Source organism: Panulirus ornatus, chromosome 10 (genome assembly GCF_036320965.1).
Source record: "Panulirus ornatus isolate Po-2019 chromosome 10, ASM3632096v1, whole genome shotgun sequence".
NCBI classification, from domain to species: domain Eukaryota; kingdom Metazoa; phylum Arthropoda; class Malacostraca; order Decapoda; family Palinuridae; genus Panulirus; species Panulirus ornatus.
Genome location: NC_092233.1, coordinates 54766506 through 54793219, shown reverse-complemented (window position 1 = coordinate 54793219; position 26714 = coordinate 54766506). Strand labels below are relative to the sequence as shown.

Sequence of the window (26714 nt, the reverse complement as noted above, 5' to 3'; positions counted from 1 at the left end):
CCCCCACGTTGCTGTCAGTTCTATCTACCACACCCACGCGTGGGCTGGTGGCTCTCACATCACAAAACATACAATCTCGCCATCTCATACATAACACATGAAAGGAAAAAACCGTCAGCTCACACAAACAACTCGTTCTTCGAAACTCTCTCTCTCTCTCTCTCTCTCTCTCTCTCTCTCTCTCTCTCTCTCTCTCTCTCTCTCTCTCTCTCTCTCTCTGTATATATATATATATATATATATATATATATATATATATTTCCTGCGGTGAGGACTACGCGCTCGCCATGCATTTTGAAAGAGATCCCGTCGCAGGCTTCTCTCTCTCTCTCTCTCTCTCTCTCTCTCTCTCTCTCTCTCTCTCTCTCTCTCTCTCTCTCTCTCTCTCTCTCTGTGTGTGTGTGTGTGTAAACGCTTCAACAGTTTGTAGGAAGTTTCCCAATGGTAGCTCACCTGCTGTTCACATCAAAGGGCAATTATCAATCAATACACGATCATCTTCATTAGCCGCGTTTGATATATATATATATATATATATATATATATATATATATATATATATATATATATATATATATATATATATACATACACTATAGGATAAGAAAAGCTGAACAAAGGCGAGGGACCAACAGACACTCTGATAACTGGTAGAGGAGACAGTACCATATAGACACACCAGATATGGCAGCAGAGACGTACTGCAAAAGCAGTAGTAATTGCAGCTGGTCCTGCGGGGTTACAGCTTCATCCTCCACACACACACACACACACACACACACACACACACACACACGCACACACACACACACACACACACACACATCTCCCAAACGATGGTGGCATTTGGTCCACCTCCCTGGCAGGTCAGGTGCTTTTTGTCGATCGTAAAACCGACACGTAAAAGTAAACTTCGAGCCATGATAGGAGGGAGTGGTGGTGGTGGTGAGATGTCGTTCTGCACTGACTGACTCTCTCTCTCTCTCTCTCTCTCTCTCTCTCTCTCTCTCTCTCTCTCTCTCTCTCTCTCTGCAAGAGATCACGGTGGTGCTCGTGATCTAGTATATGCTGATAACCACGAGGAAAATGAAACACGATAAGTTCCCAAGTGCACTTTCGTGTAATGATCACATCGTCAGGGATGTTGCAAGAATGAGATGGACGACGTAGAACAGTCAATTGATATATGTGGAAGAGACGTAGCTAAGACGCTGTTGGTAAACAAAGCGTTACTGGATGGTGGTGTTCGGGTCTGGCATCATGCCTGTCATACAATTATTATGGGACAGAAAAAAAGAGAACTGTCAACAAAGCTATCCAGTTTGTATAGACCTTCACGAACATCAATGATACAATTCTATGTATATTCAGAAATAGATGATTCAGTAACATTTCCCGTGGTAAAGGAGTTACAGTCAATAACTGAATCAGAGTTACTCCAGTCAATACAATGGTCATGATCTTTAACATGATTAAACAAGGTATTTGATTCTTGCCCTGTTCTTAAGCTATATTCATGTTGCTTAAGTAGAACATAAAAATCCTTACCAGTCTGCTCAGCATAAAACATATTACAGCTTTTACAAGGGATTCTGTAAACACAGCCCGCAGAATTTTCTGATGAGATTTTGAGAAAGATATTCTTTATAGTATTGTTATTGTTGAAGGTTACATTTACATTAAAGGATTTAAGCAACCTGGGAAGTAATGTAAAATCAGTACTAAAAGGGAGAATCAAAAGATTCTTGGTGTCAAGGGGAGGTCTGGGTTTAACTCTATATAATGATTTCTTTGCCAACTTAAGGGATTTATCAATGAAAGATCTAGGATGCTTTAACTTGGGTTCAATAGAATATATCTTCTCAAACTCATCATCAATAACATCAATAGATTCCCGACTGCTTATACGTAATGCCCTAAAGAAAATCGACTGGAATGATAGTAGTTTAACTCTGTCATGCTGAGCTGGGTAATAATGCATGAATGATCAGACATTGGTGGGTTTTCTGTATATGCTAAACTTAAACATGTTTCTATCCCTATGGATCATGCCATCTAGAAATGGTAACATGCAATTATTTTCCACTTCCACAGGCATAATGCCAGATCCAAACACCGCCAACCCGAACTCCACCATCCGGTAACGCTTGTTTACCAATGGCGTCTTAGCTACGTCTCTTCCTTGTATATCCACAGACTGTTCTACGTCTTCTGTCTCATTCTTGTATCTCCCCTGACGATGTGATTCAATACACGAAAGTGCACTTGGGAACTTAACACACATACATATATATATATATATATATATATATATATATATATATATATATATATATATATATATATATATATATATATATATATATATTCATTTATTTATTTATTTACTTATTTATTCATATGTTAGGGGAAGTCGTTCTGGACAAAGCATGTAACATCATAAACAGATTAACTTTAAAACGATTTCATTCGAATGTCTGCCACAGAATGAGACCGTAAAAAAAAAGATAAGGGAAAAAAATGCTCGTAACAGATGTATTGAAAGTGTGGCAATAATGACAGTCGTACCAATTCAGCGCAAGTTACCACATCACATGAGGGACAGGTGATCTCTCGTGGACCAAGAGACAGAACGCGGTGACCAAGGGAGGCAAAGAGTGTAGAATGCATGTTGACCTAGCCAAGATGGACAGAAGAAAGATGATATAAACCACGGCTTGAGAGGACACGGCAGAAAGACGCAAACGGAGTCTTAAAAGAGGAAATAAGACATAATCAATCTCAGCCATGAAAGACATTCGGTCATAGCCATATAAACGATAGTCCACACGTCATCAAATTCCAGACAAGTCGACGTACGTTAATCAGAAGAAAAAGAATGAATTGATAGAACGAACAAGAGTTGATGCTGTGAAAAAACTGGGAAAACTTATTTCACACACACACACACACACACACACACACACACACACACACACTCACACACACACACACACAGTCAACTGCTTGGAAATGAAGGGTGATGAATGATGGCGATCTTTTACCGCCCATCTGTGACATTCCAAACAGATGAGGCTCTCAGCACAAGGAGGGAGAGAGAGAGAGAGAGAGAGAGAGAGAGAGAGAGAGAGAGAGAGAGAGAGAGAGAGAGAGAGAGAGAGAGAGTGTGTGTGTGTGTCTCAGGTCACCAGCGTCGCCGTGTTAACTCCTGCGGGTCCGAAAGAGGGAGCGAGGAGAGAGACGGTAAGCAACATGGAGGTCTGTGTGTGTGTCCCAGTTCGCCGGAGTGGACTGTGACACATCCAACGTGGTCTGAGGACTGGGTGCTTCAAGGAGGGTCCAACGACGACCCAGAGGCTTGGGGTGAGGAGGGTTACCCTAAGGGAAAGGACGAGAGGGTGTGTGAGGAGGGTACGACGAGGAACCGAGCGGTGCAAATAAGGGTCACTCAGAAGGGTGGAAGGACGTGGTGTCAGGGGAAGGGTCCGAGGTCGAACCTGACACTGGTACAAAGGAAGAAAATATAGGGGAGTGATGAGAAGATTCGCAAAGTATCAGCTGGTTCTTGGATGAAGGAATGGGCAGGACGTTACATTAGACTTAGAGAGAGAGAGAGAGAGAGAGAGAGAGAGAGAGAGAGAGAGAGAGAGAGAGAGAGAGAGAGAGAGAGAGGTGGGTGTGTGCGTGTGTGAGTGTGTGTGTGTGTAATTATTCATTCATTTCTAACCACCCATTTGTACCGTTAGGGGGAGGGAATTTCACACATGTTGGGGTTCATCTCTTCAACATTCTCGACCACAATACATCCTTTTTTTAAACCTCTGTATGTTGTCTACCTTCATCACATCCTCATTTAGTCTATTACATTCATCCATCATTCTGGAAATATAAAAATACTTCTTTGCATCTTTTTTTTTCTCAAGTTATTACTTTAATGTCAGTGTTATGTCCTCTGGTTGCTCTATCCCTGTATCTTTTTCGAACTGATCACTGTCCGTGTCATCAAATTGGCCTTGAAACTTAAAGGTTGTGGTCAGTTCACCCCCTCACTCTTCTATTTCCCACGGAGGGTAAACATGAGAACCCAGCCTTTTTCTTTAACTCAGCTCTCTTAATACTGATATCATGTATGTTGTCCTCCGTCTGGACCTTCACTATTAGCTCTCTGTGCTTCTTTAAGTGCGGTGACCAAACATGAGATGTATGTTCTAGTCTTGGCCTTATGTAGGACGTGAACAGCTTGTTAGATATTTTCTTGTTCGTGAAATTAAATGCAATTCTAATGATGGTTAGCACAGACAGTTGTACTCCTGAACTATTCTCTTGAGGTGGGGTTCTGGAAACCTGTTAGGGACGATGTAGACTTACAATCCTCACTCACACTAAAATTCCTGCAGCTTATTTCCTGATTGATGATAGACACATGGAGGATTTCTTTAGCTGTAACCCACCCCCATTACTTTATATTTACTGGGGTTAAACTTCATCAACCCCATTTCAAACTAACTTTGAAGTCTGTCTAGGTACCCTTGTAAGTTGATATAAACCCTCTTGCTTTTCCACTTCCCTCATGACCTATGCATCATCTGCAAACATATTGAGGTAGGAGTCCATACCTTCAGGTGAGGTCAATAATCACGTAGATCAACAAGAGTGTCAGTCCCAGAACAGAACCCTGGGGCACCTCCGATGGTGACCTCAATCCATGAGGAGAAGGCTCATCTGCCATGCGTCCTCTGCTCCCTTCCACTAAGATAATAATCTTCTATCCATCAAGGAATGATTTCCTTTATTCTCGCCTGGTAATCCAGCTTCTTAATCGGCCTCCCATGCGGCGCAGCGTCAAACGCTTTCTGGCAGTCCAGATACAAGCAATCTACCCAGTCTTTCCATTTGTCTAAGACAGAGATCACTTTAACAAGGACTCGAAAAGGTTTCTGGCAGTCTAGATCCAAAGAACCCACAGAGTCTTCCATTCTATCTAAGACAGAGCTCACTTTCTCGTTGAAGTTTTAAGAGATTTTTTCACATCCCTTTTCTAGAAAATTATGTTGTTTTTCAGCTTGGTAATTTTACCTCTATAGAAAGGTTATCCACTTGCTTTCTGATCATCTTCTCCAGCACCTTACAGACTACACTCGTCAGGGAGAATGGTCTATGGTTTAGTGCCTCTTCCCAGTCTCCTTTCTTATAGATGGGTATGACATCGGCCCTTTTCCACTGGACGGGCCCGTGCTGACTCATGGTCAGTAACGTTAACCATTACATCACGGAGGGCCGTGTGTGTGTGTGTGTGTGTGTGAGTGTGTGTGTGTGTGTGTTTAATGTTGTAACTGTCTTTGGTGCTCTTGAACCTGCTATTCTACTATTCCTTTCCTTTGTACCCTTTTCCATCTTTCCCTCCATCTTCCCCACTCACTTTTCCCAACACGCACCTACCTGACCACTTCTCCTCTGTCCCCAGCTACCACCAACATGTATGGCAGTTACCTGACGTGCTGAGTTACGCCACGAGAATGAGGGACTCCTACACTCGGGTGAAGGGAGAGTTACGGAAGAGGAGTTACCTGGTATATACGAAGTTACGTCATGAGGGTGGGGGGGGGGAGAAGAGAGGAGAGAGAGAGAGAGAGAGAGAGAGAGAGAGAGAGAGAGAGAGAGAGAGAGAGAGAGAGAGAGAGAGAGAGAGAGAGAGTGGGAGCAGTGATGCTGGTGGGGCGTATTGACCGCACGCCCCACCTACCCCGCTTACGCATTCGCCACTTGTCCTCCCCAACACCACATCTACCAACCTACTGAAAAAATCATCCTCACCCTTTGTCCTGGCCCTCCTCGCTCCGTAGCAACCATGTTATAAAGTCCCATTATTCATACGAGATGATTAAAAAGAAATATATGAATTTCGAGGTAATTAGAACACTAGTAACATCGCCTATTATCACAAGACACTCCACATCTACATATTTCGTGAAGTCAATCGTGCTCTGCGTCCGGTACCGTCTGTCCCCGTGTACTGGGTGGTGTGTGATGCCATCCAGCAGGTGATGTACCGTCTTGTCTCCGTGTACCGTCTGGTACATGCACCGATGCCAGTCCCTGTGTCCAGCAGGTGAGGTACCGTCTTGTCTCCGTGTACCGTCTGGTACATACACGAATGCCAGTCCCTGTGTCCAGCAGGTGAGGTACCGTCTTGTCCCCGTGTACCGTCTGGTACATGCACCAATGTCAGTCCCTGGGTCCAGGGTGGTGTGCTGGCTCCCTCTGGTCAAGGTTCGGTCTCCCTGGCATTGTCTCAGGTGCGGCCTCTTGTCTGCCCTTCTCCCACCCCTGCGTAGTCTGACACACACACACACACACACACACACACACACAAACACACACAAACACACACACACACACACACAAACACACATACACACACAGACACACACACACACACACACACACACATGTATATATATATATATATATATATATATATATATATATATATATATATATATATATATATATATATATATATATATTTTTCTTTTTTTTTGTGCTCTGTCGCTGTCTCCCGCGTTTGCGAGGTAGCGCACGAAAGAAATGGCCCAACCCACCCCCATACACATGTATATACATACGTCCACACACGCAAATATACATACCTACACAGCTTTCCATGGTTTACCCCAGACGCTTCACATGCCTTGATTCAATCCACTGACAGCACGTCAACCCCGGTATACCACATCGCTCCAATTCACTCTATTCCTTGCCCTCCTTTCACCCTCCTGCATGTTCAGGCCCTGATCACACAAAATCTTTTTCACTCCATCTTTCCACCTCCAATTTGGTCTCCCGCTTCTCCTCGTTCCCTCCACCTCCGACACATATATCCTCTTGGTCAATCTTTCCTCACTCATTCTCTCCATGTGCCCAAACCATTTCAAAATACCCTCTTCTGCTCTCTGAACCACGCTCTTTTTATTTCCACACATCTCTCTTACCCTTACGTTACTTACTCGATCAAACCACCTCACACCACACATTGTCCTCAAACATCTCATTTCCAGCACATCCATCCTCCTGCACACAACTCTATCCATAGCCCACGCCTCGCAACCATACAACATTGTTGGAACCACTATTCCTTCAAACATACCCATTTTTGCTTTCCGAGATAATGTTCTCGACTTCCACACATTCTTCAAGGCTCCCAGAATTTTCGCCCCCTCCCCCACCCTATGATCCACTTCGCTTCCATGGTTCCATCCGCTGCCAGATCCACTCCCAGATATCTAAAACACTTCACTTCCTCCAGTTTTTCTCCATTCAAACTCACCTCCCAATTGACTTGACCCTCAACCCTACTGTACCTAATAACCTTGCTCTTATTCACATTTACTCTTAACTTTCTTCTTTCACACACTTTACCAAACTCAATCACCAGCTTGTGCAGTTTCTCACATGAATCAGCCACCAGCGCTGTATCATCAGCGAACAACAACTGACTCACTTCCCAAGCTCTCTCATCCACATATGTATATATATATATATATATATATATATATATATATATATATATATATATATATATATATATATATATATATATATATATTTTTTTTTTCATACTATATATATATATATATATATATATATATATATATATATATATATATATATATATATATATATATAACCTAGCCTTAGCCAGGTACCCATTTTCTCAACCAACCATTAAGGATGGATGAACAGCTGTATTGACTGTGGACCGCCTACTGCAACCAAAGTTCGAACCTATACTCGCTCTCAACCCTTGGTGGTCTGTGAATGCGTCATGACAGGAAACGCTGACCGCTGCACTACGAAGTCCATATGTATTCATACTTGATCGCTGTTTCCCCCGTTGGCGAGGTAGCACCAGGTCGACCCCTGTATACCATCATCGTTTCGATACACTCTATTCCGTGCACACCGTTCACCCTCCTGTGTGTTCAGTCCCCGATTGCTCAAAATCATTTTTCACTGCATCCTTCCACCTCCAATTTGGTTTCCCAATTCTTCTTGTTCCCTCCACTTCTGACATGTATATCCTCTTTGTCAACCTTTCCTCATTCATTCTCTCCATACATCCAAACCATTTCAACACATCCTTTTCTTCTCTCTCAGCCATATCTTTTTTTGATAATCAGACATATCTCTTATCCTTTCATTACTTACTCGGTCAAACCACCTTAAATATTTCATTTCTAACAAATCTATCATCCTACGCACCACCCTATCTATAGCCTATGCTATTGGAACCACTATTCCTTCAAACATTCCCATTTATGCCTTCCGAGATAACGTTCTCTCTTTTCACACATTCTTCAGCTCTTCCAGAACCTGCGCCCTCTCCCTTAGTCGCTGAAATGCCCGCTCCCAGATATCTGAAATACTCCGTTAACTCTAATTTTTCTACAATCAAACTCCTACCCCTACTAATCCTTCCCTCAACTCTGTTAAAACAAATAACCTTGCTATTATTCACATTCCCTCTTAACTTTCTCCTTTCACACATACTTCCAAACTTAGTCGTCAACTTCTGCAGTTTACCACACGAATTTACCATCAGTGCTGTTTCACAAGCAAACAACAACTGACTAACCTCCCAGGCCCTCTCATCCCTAATAGACTGCATACTCGCCCCTCTCTCCAAGACTCTTGCATTTACTTCCCTAACCACCCCAGCCATTAACAAATAACACAACCATGGTGACATCACACACCCCTGCCACAAACCTTCCTTCGCTTAGAAACATTCACTTTCTTCTCTTCCTATTCGTAAATATGCCTTACATCCTTGATTAAAACTTCTTACTGCTGATAGCAGCTTACCTCCCACACCATATATTCTTAAGACCTTCCACAAAACATCTCTATCAGTCCTATCATATGCCTTTTCCAGATCCAAAAATGCCACATACAAATTCACGTTTTTCTGAGTATTTCTAACACACATTCTTCAAAGCAAACACCTGATCCACACATCCTCTGCCACTTCTAAAACCACACTCTTCCTCTCCAATCTGAAGCTTTGTACATACCTTCAACCTCTCAAGCAATAATCTCCCATGCAACTTACAAAGTACACTTAACAAACTTTTACGTCTGTAGGTTGAACACTTACCTTCATATATCGTCTTTATACAGTAACACAGTACATGCATTCCGCCAATCCTCAGGCACTTCACCATGATCCGTACATACATTAAGAATCCTAACTAATCAACAACACAGTCTCCCCCTTTCATAATAAATTCATCATCAGCATCATTCACTCCAGCCGCCTTGCCACATTTCATTCTACGCAAGATTTTCATCACCTCTTCTCTCTTCAGCAAACTACTCTCCATGACTCTTTCACTTCGCAGACCACTCCGACCCAAGCACCCTACAACATTTGCTACCATATCATCAAACACATTCAATAGTCCTTCAAAATGCTCACTCCATCTCCTCCTCACATCATCACTACGTGTTACCACTACACCTTCACCGATGTTCCTGTTTGTTCTTTTGTTTCTCACACATTGTCAACCTCCTTCCAAAGAGTCTTTTTATTGTCCCTAAAGTATAATGATACTCTCTCACCTCATTTCTCGTTTACCTTCATTTTCAACCCCTGTACCTTCCTCTTAACTTCCTCCTGCTTTCCCTTATACATTTACACTCATACCATGTTAAGTACCGTCCAAAAGCCTTCCTTCTGGACGGTATACAGTGGTTGACGTTTTATCAATGGACTGAACCAGGGAATGTGAAGCGTCCAGGGTAAACCATGGAAAGCTCTGTGGGGCCTGGATGTGGATAGTTAACTGTGGTTTCTGTGCATTACACATGAGAGCTAAAGAATGGATGTTAGCGGATGTGGCCTTTCTTCGTTTATTCTTGGCGGGACCTGGTTAGCACGGGAGAATGTGATCATAATATATATATATATATATATATATATATATATATATATATATATATATATATATATATATATATATATATATATATATATATGGCTATAAGAAAGTGGTGAAAGGTATACCCTAACCATAGGCCAAGTTACGGCTTTAGAAATACCTTTATTGCTCAAAAGGCAGGTAGAGAGGGTAGCAGGAGTAGCGCACATCCTTGCCCTAGACTATAATTAGATAAAAAATAATCAAGTCTTTGAACAAATAAAGTTAAGAAGAGAACAATCCAGACCAGGGGGAACAAACAGGAATGGGCCAGCTACTTCCAAGAACCGAGTCAAGGAGGGTCTTAATTGCCTTCCTCCCCTCCCTAATAGCTCACACCTTTCAGCATTTTATGAAGCTAGAACCTAGAACATACTTCTGCCTTGTCTAGTTCATTTTCCCCATAACTTAACACCGTTTTATGTGAGTGAAAACGGATCGAAACGCCTTCAACCGAACTTCTGTCCATTGATCGGAAAACTGGCTACTTGTCCGGCAACCCTTGCTCTGTCGCTGGCCGCGGCAGACTGTGTACAGCGAACAATCTGCTTCGTTGACCACAGTATCAATACGGGATTCTTCGCTCTACAGTCATGGGTTACCCTTCGAAGATGAGGGTCGCGGGACGCAAGAGGGAAAGAAGAAGAGTGAAAGGAAAACTTGGGTTATATTCGGAAGAGGTGGACTAAAAGGTTTAGATGAAACAGGGATATGAATCGTGAGGTGCCAAAGGAAAAGGTAGAAGGAAATGCGTAAGAATGAGAGACTACAGGGGAAGAGGAGGAGGAGGAACAAAGATAGGAAGGAAGGGAGAGTGAGTGAGGGAAGAGCAAGATAGACAAGAGGTAAGAGTTAGGCAGGGAGGTTGAAGGAATAACTTCAAAAGTCCTCCTGGAGAACCATCCATAAACTTGAGACACAGTGGTACTCACCATCGACGGTGTATGAGGGAAGGTCCTCCCTCTTCCAGGCGATCAACGCTGGTAGGTGGCGGCAGTCCAGTGGCACGGCGGTCTGGTGTTAGCTTGGTGGCAGTCAAGGCGTCAGGCGGTACTGGTCAGGTTGTCTTAGATGGCGGCAGGAAATAGGACGGTACCACACAGCCCGAACGGTGGTAGACGGTCAGTTTCAAGACGAGTGGTCATGCAGTTGGTTGGCTAGATAGGTGTTGGAACTTGACCTCGGTGTCAGTCAGGTCATGGCAGTCAGTCAGTCAGCCAGTCTGTCAGTCAGACGCGTGGAAGACGACGAAGAGATGGTCGCTCGACGGCGTCTGAAGGTGGCTAGACGAACCACGCACACGATCCTGGAAAACAAACGAAACCTAATAACATCTGTTCTGAGCAGGATTCCGGTGGCATAGACTCGGCTCCTCTACCCTCACCACCAACTTACCCAGTTCACTTAATACATAAAGACCATTTGTGTGCTAAAGGCTTCTTCTAAAAGTCTGCCAGTGTCACCGGACGAAGACCACGCACTTCACAAGGTTCACGCGACGGGACAAACTGCCCTACGGTACGCCAACAAGGTGAGCGATGGACTTCGTGTTCAACCACGACCTTGTGGCATCCCTCTCAGTCATCCCGCTCAACCAGGATGGTAAAGACAGTCAACTTAGTCCCACAAGGAAGTCCACGCGTTTTCACAATAGTTAAGATACAGTTGACCACCGTAGTGAAGGTTCAGTTTTCTATCAGTCATTATCATGAAGTTATGACACACGCACACACACACACACACACACACACACACACACACACACACACACACACACACACACACACAGGCTCTTTTAACGTTACAGATTCAGCGCCAAATTTAAGAATATTTCTAATTAGTTTATGGGAAGAATCGTTTATTAATTTTTTCATTCAAAGGATCTAAGGAACATGTCATTAGATGGATCGTTGTCTGGTTTCGTGTTCATTTATAACACCCGAGGCTCCACACCGGACACAGAAGGATCATCCTGGCAAATACGTACACTCCTGAAACTCACACAGCGAAACAAGAGCCACTCAGAAATGAAACTGGGGAATTCTAGTTTCAGTGAAGGAGATCTTGGATTCCTCCAGAATCAGAAGTGGAGTGAAATATCCGATCTGATAATCCTCCAATCCTCATCTGGAATTCATGGAAAGCAATGACAATCCTGGAAAGCAATGACAATCCTGGAAAGCAATGACAATCCTGGAAAGCAAGAACAATACGGGGAAGCAATGACAATCCTGGAAAGCAATGACAATCCTGGAAAGCAATGACAATCGTGGAAAGCAATGACAATCCTGGAAAGCAATGACAATCCTGGAAAGCAATGACAATCCTGGAAAGCAAGAACAATCCTGGAAAGCAATGACAATCCTGGAAAGCAATGACAATCCTGGAAAGCAAGAACAATCCTGGAAAGCAATGACAATCCTGGAAAGCAATGGCAATCCTGGAAAGCAATGACAATCCTGGAAAGCAATGACAATCCTGGAAAGCAATGACAATCCTGGAAAGCAATGGCAATCCTGGAAAGCAATGACAATCCTGGAAAGCAATGACAGTCCTGGAAAGCAATGACAGTCCTGGAAAGCAATGACAATCCTGGAAAGCAATGACAATCTTAGAATTAATGTCGGAAATCCGTAGGTGGCCTGGAATTCTTGAGAAAGCTCTGAAAGGACGTGCCCGGAATCCACAAGGTATTGTTAGCAATCTCTCCCAAGCAGTGATAACAACCATGGAGGCTGGACTAGCAGCTGTGGTGGCTGTGTTGGCCACCATGGAACTAGGACTAGCAACCATGGAGGAGGTGCTGATAACCACAGATGTAGTGCTAACAACCACAGAAACAGTGCTAACAACCATGGAACTAGAACTAACAACCATAGATACAGTGGAGATAATGCTACAACTGTGGAGATAATGCTAACAACCATAGATACAGTGCTAACAACTGTGGAAATAATGCTAACAACCATAGAAACAGTGCTAACAACCGTGGAGGTAGCGCTGACAACCATCGAAACAGTGCTAACAACTGTGGAGGTAGCGCTACTTATCACAGAAACAGTGCTAACTATCGTGGAAGTAGTGTTACCAACAACAGAAACAGTGCTAACTATCGTGGAAGTAGTGTTACCAACAACAGAAACAGTGCTAACTATCGTGGAAGTAGTGTTACCAACAACAGAAACAGTGCTAATTATCGTGGAAGTAGTGTTACCAACAACAGAAACAGTGCTAACTATCGTGGAAGTAGTAGTGTTACCAACAACAGAAACAGTGCTAATTATCGTGGAAGTAGTGTTACCAACAACAGAAACAGTGTTCACTATCGTGGAAGTAGTGTTACCAACAACAAAAACAGTGCTAACTATTGTGGAAGTAGTAGTGTTACCAACAACAGAAACAGCGCTAACTATCGTGGAAGTAGTAGTGTTACCAACAACAGAAACAGTGCTAACTATCGTGGAAGTAGTGTTACCAACAACAAAAACAGTGCTAACTATCGTGGAAGTAGTAGTGTTACCAACAACAAAAACAGTGCTAACTATTGTGGAAGTAGTAGTGTTACCAACAACAAAAACAGTGCTAACTATCGTGGAAGTAGTAGTGTTACCAACAACAGAAACAGTGCTAACTATCGTGGAAGTAGTGTTACCAACAACAAAAACAGTGCTAACTATCGTGGAAGTAGTGTTACCAACAACAAAAACAGCGCTAACTATCGTGGAAGTAGTGTTACCAACAACAGAAACAGTGCTAACTATCGTGGAAGTAGTGTTACCAACAACAAAAACAGTGCTAACTATTGTGGAAGTAGTGTTACCAACAACAGAAACAGTGCTAACTATCGTGGAAGTAGTGTTACCAACAACAAAAACAGCGCTAACTATCGTGAAGTAGTGTTACCAACAACAAAAACAGTGCTAACTATCGTGGAAGTAGTAGTGTTACCAACAACAAAAACAGTGCTAACTATCGTGGAAGTAGTGTTACCAACAACAAAAACAGCGCTAACTATCGTGGAAGTAGTGTTACCAACAACAAAAACAGTGCTAACTATCGTGGAAGTAGTGTTACCAACAACAAAAACAGTGCTAACTATCGTGGAAGTAGTGTTACCAACAACAAAAACAGTGCTAACTATCCTGGAAGTAGTGTTACCAACAACAAAAACAGTGCTAACTATCGTGGAAGTAGTGTTACCAACAACAAAAACAGCGCTAACTATCGTGGAAGTAGTGTTACCAACAACAAAAACAGTGCTAACTATCGTGGAAGTAGTGTTACCAACAACAAAAACAGTGCTAACTATCGTGGAAGTAGTGTTACCAACAACAAAAACAGTGCTAACTATCCTGGAAGTAGTGTTACCAACAACAAAAACAGCGCTAACTATCGTGGAAGTAGTGTTACCAACAACAAAAACAGCGCTAACTATCGTGGAAGTAGTGTTACCAACAACAAAAACAGTGCTAACTATCGTGGAAGTAGTGTTACCAACAACAAAAACAGTGCTAACTATCGTGGAAGTAGTGTTACCAACAACAAAAACAGTGCTAACTATCGTGGAAGTAGTAGTGTTACCAACAACAAAAACAGTGCTAACTATCGTGGAAGTAGTAGTGTTACCAACGACAAAAACAGTGCTAACTATCGTGGAAGTAGTAGTGTTACCAACAACAGAAACTGTGCTAACTATCGTGGAAGTAGTGTTACCAACAACAAAAACAGTGCTAACTATCGTGGAAGTAGTAGTGTTACCAACAACAAAAACAGTGCTAACTATCGTGGAAGTAGTGTTACCAACAACAAAAACAGTGCTAACTATCGTGGAAGTAGTGTTACCAACAACAAAAACAGTGCTAACTATCCTGGAAGTAGTGTTACCAACAACAGAAACAGTGCTAACTATCGTGGAAGTAGTAGTGTTACCAACAACAAAAACAGCGCTAACTATCGTGGAAGTAGTAGTGTTACCAACAACAGAAACAGTGCTAACTATCGTGGAAGTAGTAGTGTTACCAACGACAGAAACAGTGCCACCAACCGCAGCGGATAGTGCTGGCCACCACGGAAGGCGGGAACTAAACCAGCCACAGAGGCGGGCGGCGCCAGCAACAATCGCCTCCCCGGATACCTTCGTGGAGGGAATGTGTGGTAATCTCGCCAACTGCGCTGGTAATCCTGTTACTAAGCGTCTCCCGATCCCCGTCGCTGGCCTGGAAATCCCGCTGACTGTGTCGGCGATCCTGGATTCATGGGCTGGAGGGGTAGTGGAGTACGCGCCAAAGATCAGCAGGTGAGGGAGGGAGGGAGAGAGGTGGCGTTTAGCCTCACGAGCAAAGGCGACGGTGAGGCCGTTGGACACGGCGTGTAATGGCGGGCCAGATCGGTACGGATATGGCTTGGGGGCGATGCCGAAGCTTTAGCTGATGGAATCACATATACGAGACCACATAGACGAGATCACATGTACGAGATCACATATACGAGACCACATATACGAGATCACATATACGAGATCACATATATGAGATCACATGTACGAGACCACATATATGAGACCACATATACGAGATCACATATACGAGACCACATATACGAGACTACATATACGAGATCACACATACGAGACCACATATACAAGATCACATACATGAGATCACATATACAGACCACGTATACGAGATCACATATACGAGACCACATATACGAGACCACGTATACGAGATCAAATATACGAGACCACATATACGAGACCACATAGACGAGATCACATGACGTGGGCACATAGTAACGTGGGTTCACATGCAGACACATGCGAGGTGAGTGAACCAACGGAACACAAAGACACAATCGTGCACAAATACATAGACAAACACAGAAAAATGCACAAAAACACACATTCATCCGATACAAACACACACGTACATACCATGGAAGCAATGCACACACACACACACACACACACACACACACACACACACACACACACACAATGAAAGATGGTAAGTAAGAGGGGGAAAGCTGATGGTTTTAAAGTTGCCCATCTTGGAAGGCAGAAGAGTAAGGGGTGACTTGAGCACAGCCTTTAAGAATCAAAAGAGATCAATAACGTGAACAGCGAACAGTTCTTTTGAGAGATGTTAGGATGGAGCAATCAAGTGTAGAGAAGTGTTTATATAGTATGAGAGTGGCGGGTGTAGAGAAGTGTTTATATAGTATGAGAATGACACGTGTAGAGAAGTATTTATATAGTATGAGAGTGACGGGTGTAGAGAAGTGTTTATATAGTATGAGAGTGACGGGTGTAGAGAAGTGTTTATATAGTATGAGAGTGACGGGCGTAGAGAAGTGTTTATATAGTATGAGAATGACACGTGTAGAGAAGTATTTATATAGTATGAGAGTGACGGGTGTAGAGAAGTGTTTATATAGTATGAGAGTGGCGGGTGTAGAGAAGCATTTATATAGTATGAGAGTGGCGGGTGTAGAGAAGTGTTTATATAGTATGAGAATGACACGTGTAGAGAAGTATTTATATAGTATGAGAGTGACGGGTGTAGAGAAGTATTCATGTAGTATGAGAGTGACGGATGTAGAGAAGCATTTATATAGTATGAGAGTGGCGGGTGTAGAGAAGTGTTTATATAGTATGAGAATGACACGTGTAGAGAAGTATTTATATAGTATGAGAGTGACGGGTGTAGAGAAGTGTTTATATAGTATGAGAGTGACGGGTGTAGAGAAGTGTTTATATAGTATGAGAATGACACGTGTAGAGAAGTATTTATATAGTATGAGAGTGACGGGTGTAGAGAAGTGTTTATATAGTATGAGAGTGACGGGTGTAGAGAAGCATTTATATAGTATGAGAGTGGCGGGTGTAGAGAAGTGTTTATATAGTATGAGAATGACACGTGTAGAGAAGTATTTATATAGTATGAGAGTGACGGGTGTAGAGAAGTATTCATGTAGTATGAGAGTGACGGGTGTAGAGAAGCATTTATATAGTATGAGAGTGGCGGGTGTAGAGAAGTGTTTATATAGTATGAGAATGACACGTGTAGAGAAGTATTTATATAGTATGAGAGTGACGGGCGTAGAGAAGTATTTATATAGTATGAGAGTGACGTGTGTAGAGAAGTATTTATATAGTATGAGAGTGACGGGTGTAGAGAAGTGTTTATATAGTATGAGAGTGACGGGTGTAGAGAAGTGTTTATATAGTATGAGAGTGGCGGGTGTAGAGAAGTGTTTATATAGTATGAGAGTGGCGGGTGTAGTGAAGTGTTTATATAGTATGAGAGTGACGGGTGTAGAGAAGTGTTTATACAGTATGAGAGTGGCGGGCGAATGGAACAGAATGACTGAGGACATGGTCAATATTGTCCCACAACTTACAAAACTTTCATAAGTTGCATGAGAGGAGACAATGTTTGAGAGATGGGGGCTGCACGCGTGTAAGACCCCTTCCCCCTCCTTGCACAGTGCAAATAGATAATTACACACACACACACACACACACACACACACACACACATACACCTGACACAGACTAGAGCTAATGTGTGTGTGTTTGTTTGTGTATGTGTGCGTGTGTGTGTGTGTGTGTGTGTGTGTGGTACCCATATCACTGTTGTACTGCTCATGGCTAAGTTGGAATATCATTTAAATATATATTCAGAATCGGACTCTGAAGTGGAGCATTTATTGCTACTATATGACAACATCAGCCATGGAAAGAAGTCGGTATAGAGAAGTGAGTACATGTAGACACGAAGAGAATTGGCCCCAAACACCCGAAATCCTTCCGAAGCAAAATCTAGGATCGACTTTCCATTCAGCAGACAACAGACTGATGATGTGCATCGGAGAGCCATTGAATGGACTGACACGTGGCATGAGTGAAGCGGAAATCTGTGTCACAACCACTATGCTGTGGCGCAGGGCACAGCGCAGGACTGCACCTTTGCTGTGCCGCTATGCGTCCTAGTATGTGTGCTCTCCTCTGCCTTCAGTATCTACAGATTTCCACCCTGCTTTGTGCTGCGTCGCCTGTCTCTCACTGCGCTCCTAGCCTTAATGGTACGAGACATAGTGCCCCACTAGCATCCTTTCCCCCACTGAAGAAATTGGGAACTAAACACCACACACACACACACACAGGCAAAGACATTATCAACTGGACACAAGGAAAATCAAACAGAAAACAAACTCAACACAAACCCAGCTACACAAGCGAGTCTTATACAAGCCGCTCAGCCCAACACTACCAAGTGCATTACCATATTCATGACTGGAAACCTGTGACTCCTAGTGAGCAGGGCAAGGCGGAGTAGCTGGCAAGTGTTACTTGCTGTGGCCAACGACCCATGGGTGTGCTCCGTGGCCCGTGGTGGGGACACTGACCCACTGTAGGCACTGTGCCGCACCAGTGAGCGACCAATGGCGTTTCACCGACCCATGGAAGTCAGCAACCCATGCTGGTTAGTGGGCCATTGTAGTCAGCGACCCATGCTGGTCAGTGGGCCTAAGGTACTCAAGAGAGGCGGAGGGAGAACCCGGCTGGACAGATACATGCTATGGAACCGAGGGGAAACATCGGGGAAAACTGACGACTCAAAGAAATACAATAGGATCAGTTCCAGAAGAGGAAGAAACCGTTACTGAGGGGGAAAAGAAATATCCCCATCAGGATGTCATGTGGTCAGATACAGAACTTTCTAACCCTTGGGGAGGAATTGGTCGCTCCCTCCTGTCCATGGATTATGCTTGAAGACCCGTTCTTACCAAGAGTTCGAAAGTTGTCGTGCGGCAAAATGCGAAAGTGCTTGAGCGAGGCATTTCTCCATACCATCCAGACTTTACAGACATTTTCCCCTAAAGACAGTACAACGTCTGCTTTCAGCAGGTTTCAGTAAGAAGCGTAACTGTTTAGTACCAACAAGGACAACAGGCTAGAAATAACCCAGATGAGCACAGGAACTGCCAACTCTTAAAAGACGAATAAGCGGAAGAAACCAGATACAAAATATGACAGAGCGATTCATTCTATGGGAACAAAAGTGAAACTTAAAAAAAAAGAAATCCTCTAACAGAAGAATTGCTCAAGAAGTGAAGGTTGCTCTGTACAGTGAAGTAATAACAAGATATTAAAAGACCTGAGGGTGCCGGGCCCTCAACATTCTTGTGTCATTCAACATAAGTTACCTGGACGCCGCGCCAGACACGTCATGACTGGGAGGGATCTCACCTGATCTCTTAATCCCAGGGCGAACAGAGCCCCATACCTCACCGGATAGCTGACCTCACGAGAGTCACACACGACCATCAGCAGAAGGGATGCCACACCTTGTGACTTAAAACCTTAACTGGCCACATAAGACCAGGTGTTTGTATCTCTTCGTCTCCAGCTACAATGCGATCGTGTGCCCGCTTCGCCTCGTCTCACCAGCCACCCTACAAGATCATGGAACTTCCAAGGACCGCCTTCATGAGTTAACCTAACCGCCTCTTATAGACCCGGGCATCACTGAAGGCAAGGTAGTCAGTCAGTCAAGCCTCAGACAAGTGCACCGCTCTGGTGTTGCCTGCAGTCTTGACCGTGCGACTCCAGAATCTAGAAGCCTTCGTCAAGCCTTCTCCAGCAGCAGCAGTGGTCAATCATGCGACTCTTGACTGACGCTTCTCCCTTCTGGCAGAAGCCCTACGTCCCAAGAACCCCTCCTCCGTCAGGACTCACGAAGGACAGCGGCACCGCCCGTCTCGAGAAGCAGCTTGAACTCCTGCCAAGCCCGTCTCCACCACCTCACCTCGGCCTCTCCTCACTACAGTTACCCTCTCCATCTTACCATAACCCTGCACTACGTGCACCATCTCATCCCTTATACATTCACCAAACAAATCACCATGTTCTTGTTATTCGTGTTTTCGCACATCTTACTTTCATCCCATCACCAGCGACGAAAGAACTCGAGACATACTTGAACACCCGCTAAAATGGGTGCAAGATATACTGCACAAGACGCATCTGCCTTAAGGTATTTAGGGAATATCCGAAAAGAACGGAGTAATAGCACCAGTGCTGAGCTTTACCGTGCATCTCAAGACCGTACCTCAAAGATAACTTATGGTCCATGCACACGGTAGGCGCGCCACCAAACGATATTTATGTAATTAACAACCTGGTGTTCCGTTGTATAAATTTGCCTGAATCAGTGCTACAGTAACGTATTAGATAAACTCAATCTGCCTCCTCTTGTACTAGCTGGCTTACCTGAGGTCTTAGTGGAATGACTCAATGTTATGCTGAAAGACAAGGTTGTGTGGGTTATATTACCATTGCACTACCATGGCCTGAAGCAGACAACAGGAAAGCCACGGTTAACCCTCAGTCTCCATAGATTCCTCACAAAGGTCATGTGTCTCTCTGGTTACAGCGTGTGGCCAAGCGGAACACACCAGACGTCCCAGTTAACTTTTGAGATTTATGGAATATTTTATCCGTTTTTCTTGCGAAACAGAAAAGTTTCCGCCAAACTTGGCACAAACTGCAGAACTATCATCTTTATATATATATATATATATATATATATATATATATATATATATATATATATATATATACATTATCCCTGTGGATAGGGGAGAAAGAATGCTTCTCGGGTATTCCCTACGTGTCGTAGAAGGCGACTAAAAGGGGAGAGAGCCGGGGGGCTGGAAATCCTCCCCTCTCGTTTCTAATTTTCCAAAAGAAGGAGCTGAGAAGGGGCCAAGAGAGGATTCCATCTCAAAGGCTCAGTCCTCTGCTGTTAACGCTACCTCGCTAACGCGTGAAATGGCGAATAGTATGAAAGAAAAAAAAGAGTTTATATATTCTACCCAGAGATCACTTGTTTCCTCAAAGACGACTGTGAAACATTCTCAAGGTACTGAACATTTCATTCAAATCCTTATCATGAACTTATGACGTCTGTCCATCGAGCGAGTCTACCTCCTATTATAAAATTACCACCGCCGTCAGAACAATAGACACACTCGGTAAAAAGAAGAAGAAGAAGAAGAAGAAGAAGAAGAAGAAGAAGAAGAGGAAGAAGAAGAAGAAGAAGAAGAAGAAGAAGAAGAAGAAGAAGAAGAAGAAGAGGAAGAAGAAGAAGAAGAAGAAGAAGAAGAAGAAAAAGAAGAAGAAGAAGGAGAAGAAGAAGGGAAAAAAAACGACATTCACTTCACACGAACCAACCAGTACCTTAGTCAGAGGGGAAATCATTGGGAGAGGAATAAGGCTCTCATTAGTGACTACAGAAAGAGCCATCATAGAAGGCTAATGAGATGATAATACCAAGAGAGAGAGAGAGAGAGAGAGAGAGAGAGAGAGTTAGAGAGAGAGAGAGAGAGAGAGAGAGAGAGAGAGAGAGAGAGAGAGAGAGAGAGAGAGAGAGAGAGAGAGAGAATGGCATACATAAGGCCATTTATACGAGAAGAAAATGATATGATTAATTCTTGCATATGTGGGTTTTCACTAGAATAGGATCACATACCTTTATCTTACAGTTATGGGTAACTTATAGATGTGTGTGTGTGTTGACTGAAATACGTGGTTGTTACCGAGCGAATTCGCAGTTAAAGATACGTGTTGTGCAACCGATGTGTGTGTGTGTGTGTGTGTCCATCACGAGCTGTGACGGGTGTGCCATCTCGTCACCGCTCAACGTATATCACAGGATACGTCATCGTTTTTCTCTCCAGAGTTCTGGCGACTGATTGCCGGTATGGCAGAGAAGGACGAGGAGGAGGAGGCTTCTGTATTCCACCAAACACCTACTGGTCTACACCCAAGTGTTTAACTTACAGACGAACAGACCACGTACTCATCTTCTCTCCGCGCGTGTGGGCGGCCTGTCTCACCCTGCTGGACCATCGCGCGCGCGCGCGTGTGTGTGTGTGTGTGTGTGCGTGTGTGTGTGTGTGTGTGTGTGTGATGGCCAGCAGGGATCCTACAGCAGTAGCGCCAACTGAAGAATGATGTTGTTTTGACCAACCGGTGGCCCAGTGGTAAGCTGTCCGCCTATCGTTCTTATTGTCCCGGGTTCGAGTCTCGAGTGCGCAGTGATAAATCCATATAGATGCAGTAAAATGATCAGTCACTGACAATTCACCATAATTTTTTTTTTCTAACAACAGATTGTTTTAAAAACTCATAACCGGTGCTGTTATTCATCACGTCAAACAAGAGCTTGTGGCCCAAAAGTTGTATTTCCGTTAATTAGTCGTGTTAATAACTCCTGAAGGTGTAATTGCCGTGATTATTGTCCATATCTATGTTACCGGCCTCACTTCCTGATGACCCTGCTTCGCGGAAAGGACCCCGAGGTTTATCCCGAACCCCCTAAGCGATGAGTTAGTTCTCCGAAGACAGTAAGACTCACGCAGTCCCCCAATCATCGTGAAAGGATTGGGTGATGAATAACCACATCTTAGGCTGCAGACGGAGCCTGGTGGCTTGCGTGAGGCAGCGGCATGCAGCTAAAGCTCAAGCTACTGGCACCTGACATGAGGACGAGGACATGGAGGAGGAGGAGAGAGAGAGGAAGAAAAGGAGGAGGAGGAGGAGGAAGACATGTGTGAAGAAATCCTGACAGGGTGAAAAGGTTGACGGAGACGTCGATGGTAGCATGCAGGTTAAGAGGATGTAATGGACATTGTGTGGTATCAGGCAGTGGTAGGGAGTGTGTGGGGGACTCCATGGTAGCGTCATGGCCCCGTCAGCAGATCTGGTAGCAGGCGGTGGTAGGGAGGGAAGGCAGCATGTGGTAGCGCTAGTCAGGTCTCCGTCAGCGGGTCTGGTAGCAGGCGGAGGTAGGGAAGGAAGGCAGCATGTGGTAGCGCTAGTCAGGTCTCCGTCAGCGGGTCTGGGAACAGGAGGTGGTAAGGAGAGGAGGCAGCATGTGGTAGCGTCAGGTCTCTGTCAGCGGGTCTGGTAGCAGGTGGTGGTAGGGAGGGAAGGCAGCATGTGGTACCGTCAGGTCTCCGTCAGCGGGTCTTGTAGCAGGCAGTGGTAGGGAAGGAAGGCACCATGTGGTACCGTCAGCTCCCCCGTCAGCGGGTCTGGTAGGAGACGGTGGTGAGGTGGAGGCAGTGTGAGGTTGCGTGCAGGATGAAGGGCGCCGCCTTGACAGTTCCTGCCAGCGGGTCTGGTGGTCAGGCCCTGGTTGGCTGAGGGATGACAGACAAAAACTCCCCTACCGTGTAGCTAACCCACCTCCCCTCCCTATTCCCCTATACAATGCCCCTTCTAAAAGAGAGAGAGGAAAAAAAAAGATCTTTCTTTGAATTCTTCCCTTCCTCCCTCCACTCGCACTGAGGTCGCAACCTTCGTGCCCCATAAAGTGTACGCAATGACTATAAGACATCACATCCCTTCTGTACGAATGACAAGACACAGACAGTCACTATGGAGATGGAAGTGCACATAAAGTTGTCACTTCAGCAGAGAGAGAGAGAGAGAGAGAGAGAGAGAGAGAGAGAGAGCTCGGCACATGGGGGTCGATCGCTCGGCTAAGCAAGTTTGGTTTTAGCCGGTCCGTTTCCCCCGTCCCATTCCGGGCCGGCCTCACGGAACGCCAGCCAACGTTGTATGGCCAGCTTAAGTATACACGTTTCTACGTGAATCTACTCAAGACACTAGTTCTCTTTACACAGTTACTTAGTGAAATGGCTTGAGATCATTCTAGAAATGGTGTTCATTATGTGCGAGTTGGGTAGTGAGTAAACACAAGGTAGAGCTTCTGTGTTTCATTCCTCCAACGTTTCGCTTTCCGCAGTTTCTCTGAGCAAGGCTTCTGCGCGAAGCCAAAAACCAAAAGCTTTCCCCTGTGTTTACTCACCATTCCAGTTCGCGTTAGCGAGGGAGCGCTAGGAAATAGACGAAAAGAAAAAAAAGCTGCTTCCGGTCACATTCATTTTCTAAGCTCTCATGTGTAATGCACCGGCATCACAGTTCCCTCTTCACAACCAGGCCACACATACCTTTCCATGGTTTACCCCGGACGCTTAACATGTTCTGGTTCTGTCCATCGACAGCACTATACCACATCGTTCCAATTTACTCTATCCCGTGCACACCTTTCACCCTCCTGCATGCTTCGGCCCCGATCGCTTTTTCACTTTATCTTTCAATCTCCAATTTGGTTTTCCACTTCTCCTTCCCCCCTCCACTTTTGACACATATATCCCCTTTGTCAACCTTTCCTCGCCCATTCTCTCCATGTGTCCAAACTATTCCAGCGGATCCTCTTAAATTCTCTCCACCACACTCTTTTTGTTACCACACATCTCTCTTACCCTTCATCAGACCACTACATACCACATATTGTCATCAAACATTTAATTTCCAACAAATTCCCATCCTCCGCACAGCTTTATCTATAGCCCATGCCTCGAATCCACATGATATTGTTGTAACTACTATGCCATCAAATATAACCTTTTTTGCCCTCCCAGATAACGTTCTCTCTTTCCACACTTTCTTCAGTGCCCCCAGAACCTTCGCTCCGTCATCCACCCTATGATTTACTTCTGCTTCCATGGTTCCATTCATTGTCATGTCCACTCCCAGGTCTAAAACACTTAACTAATTCCAATTTCTCTCCATTCAGACTCACATCCGAACTAACCTTTACGTTAACCATGCTAAACCTAATAACATTGCTTTTATTCACATCTACTCTTAACTTCCTCATTTCACACACTTTTCAGCTTCAGTCACCAACTTCTGCAGTTTCTCACTCGAATCTCCTACCAGTGCTGTATCATCAGCAAAGAACAACTGACTCACTTTCCAGGCCTTCTCATCCCCTTCGGACTGCATACTCGCCCCTCCCTCCAAGACTAGGCTAGGCCCATAGCCTAGCGGTAGATTCTCGCCTGTGGCACAGGGGTCCCGGGTTAGATCCTGGCTGTTGGAGGTTTGTATGATATATATATATATATATATATATATATATATATATATATATATATATATATATATATATATATATATTCCTATTTGCAATATTACTACCCTATCAGAAAAGAGCTCCAATTCCAACATCCTATAGGATTTCATATTCACGTTGTAATATATGATCTTACATTCATCCATCAACATATACTAAAAAAAATATATAAAAAGAAAAGTGAACTTGCAATTTCATTTGGGCCACAATAACACTAGTTTCACTTAGGTAATTCTCTCTGAAACGTACATGTCCAAGTTTCATGGAAACAGCATCTTGTGAGAGATCCTCCGTCTAACACTATAAAAAAAAATTAACACCTGCAGACACTACCATTGTCCTCATCTTTTTTTTCTCTCTCTCTCTTTCTCACATCTTTCATCCACAATGCCGCATATGCCACTGACAGCTACTCCTCGAGAACAATGAAGCGTAGGCTACGGCGAAGAAGCCGGCCCTTCTTCCATTTCTTGGAAGGAGTTTGTGTCAGGTGGATAAGTTTAGGTTCGATAAGGTTGTGTGTCAGGTTTGGTCAGGTTTGGTTAGGTCAGGTTTGGCGAAGTTAGCTTAGATTAGCCTAGTATATTACATCAGTTTCTTGATAGGTTAGGTCTGGCGGTTAAGTGATCAGGTAAGGTTGTACTAGCAACGATAAGGTACGTTACTTAGGGTCTAGTTAGGTTAAGAAATTACCTTGGTTGTCTAAGTCACGTCAAGTTAGGTTAGATTAGGCTCGATTTGTTTAAGTTAGGTTAGGTAAACTTAGCTTAGGTACGCTAGGCTAGGTTAGATTTGATCCGTCTTGGTAATTACGTCTGGTTTACAATAAAAAGAAATGATAAGCCGTGCAAACTCCTTCTAAGACATTTGTAACATCTCAATAGGTCAAAACACGAAGGAGCCATATATACATATGTGACGGCCCCTCGTTACGGTGACGGTCTGTGAATTCATTGTAAACAAACGACTGTGAATTCACTGTAGACAAACGACTTGATCGCTTCATCAGAAAATGCTTGCATAACTTAAGACCCAACGATTTCAAACGGTCTGTCTTTGAGCGAGGAAGTGAGTATGAAAGCCCCTGATCCCATCATTACCCAAAGGTTATATAGTCGTGCTCAAGGGTCGTACCATCGTGCTCAAGGATCCTTACCTTCCTGCCATGGTGCTCAAGGTTACGTCCCACAGTCCTCCAGCCCTTCAAAACATGTCAGCTGCCGAATGGAATGGCGAAATCACCTCGCAGAAGACTCCTTCTACTCGGGGTACAAACCACAGGCATAACCACACGTATATACATTGCCGTTGAGCGTATATGTGAGGAATGTCTTGAGAATTAAGTTCAACAGGGCGATCGTATGGAGCCCGGTCTTGCCTGACGACGAGAAACGAGATCCCTAAGTCAACCGACGAAGCCAAGCGGCAGAAATTGAAAACTCGACGATAATGGAAACCACAAACATCCAAACTCTGACTTTTTCATCTTTTCCACATCGAAATCGTAGTGACGATGTAATGTATGCATCAGCTAGAGATCTAAGAGGAAGTTTATATATATATATATATATATATATATATATATATATATATATATATATATATATATATATATATATATATATATTCCTATGAGTCCACGGGGAGAGTGAAACACGAAAAGTTCCCAAGTGCACTTTCGTGTAATAATCACATCATCAGGAGAGACACAGTTGATATCCATCGAAGAGACGAAGCT

General features: G+C 43.9%; 1 protein-coding gene across 7 annotated transcripts in view; it reads right to left on the bottom strand.

Annotated features, from left to right (window-relative positions):
• Shab (Shaker cognate b) overlaps positions 1–26714 on the bottom strand; it is a 432817-nt gene that overhangs the window by 357359 nt on the left and 48744 nt on the right. For all 7 annotated transcript variants that reach the window (XM_071665900.1, XM_071665902.1, XM_071665899.1 and 4 more), the window contains exon 2: positions 10913–11286. The gene's annotated coding sequence lies outside the window, so the exon portion shown is untranslated. The remainder of the gene's footprint in view (positions 1–10912; positions 11287–26714) is intronic.